General features: G+C 34.7%; 1 protein-coding gene across 1 annotated transcript in view; it reads right to left on the reverse strand.

Moving 5' to 3' along the window:
* c1galt1c1 (C1GALT1-specific chaperone 1) overlaps positions 1-1,104 on the reverse strand; it is a 14,216-nt gene that overhangs the window by 10,303 nt on the left and 2,809 nt on the right. The window lies entirely within an intron of this gene.

Genomic DNA, 1,104 nt, shown 5'->3' on the forward strand with positions numbered 1-1,104 from the left:
TGAGTACAGTAAGTATTTGTACTTCGTTACTACCCATCTCTGCTGAGAGGGAGTGGTGTGAAACAAGTTTACAACTGCTTGATACCGTCCTTCCTGTCAGGGAAACTGCTAGTTTCAGGTTAGTCCACCTAGCTAAAAACAATGCAGTCTAACACAACAGCCTTTGTCTGTAATACAAAGAGGTGAATTTACACAACAATGTCACTTGTGTGTATTACTTACTTTGTTTTAATCTGACTACATATTTCCATTGTACCAGGGCATCTATGAGAACTGCAATATTATTTTTCTTACTTGACAGTAGCAAAATGTTATACATTGTGTTAAGACACAACAGTTGTCAAGGCAGAACATAAAGGGTTGTCGACAATAAAATACATTCAGTTCTAAATCAAAGTTGTTCGTCTTAAAGCAGTCTAACTGTAAAAATGTTTTCCTTTGCCAGAAACCATTCACAGTAGGGTTGACAATGTTCACATCCTTAACACACTGAAAGCTGCCAGCACTCTTTTGTATGATTTATTTACATTCATTCATTCTCATTCCCTCCTTTTAACAGTCCTTGTCGGATTGTTCAACACCACAAAACTACCTTGCACTTCATTAGAAAATTAATTTAATTCACTTTTATTATCCAAAACCCTTTTTTTTTTTAAAGTCATCTGGTCAGTCTGACAGACAAGTTTTAAAAATGTCAGTGGAACAATAACGCCTCCAATGAAAACCATTTGACATGACAAAAAATGGACATTACCCAGAACATTAAGGTATATTATTTTCCTTTTTGCTGTGAAGTCCAATTCTTCATATGTGGAGGTAACAAAGCATAGTGGCAAGAAATGCACTTGATTTAGAGCTGGTTGGGGAAAACGTGTTTGACTCAATATTGGTGCTACTATACAATCTTCAAATCAGTTGAGTGACATATTCTCAGAAATAAAAAAAGTTATTCATAATTATTCATAATTTAGGAAGATGGCATAGCTTTTTAAACAGTTACATTTATTTAATATTATGCTTTTTGGCTTTTCCTCTTCATATTACATATATTTTTTGTGCACGTTATAGGTTTACAAAGTGAAAAAGCCCAAAGTCCCCCCCCCC

The sequence above is a fragment of the Etheostoma spectabile genome, chromosome 10 (assembly GCF_008692095.1).
Source record: "Etheostoma spectabile isolate EspeVRDwgs_2016 chromosome 10, UIUC_Espe_1.0, whole genome shotgun sequence".
Classification (NCBI taxonomy): domain Eukaryota; kingdom Metazoa; phylum Chordata; class Actinopteri; order Perciformes; family Percidae; genus Etheostoma; species Etheostoma spectabile.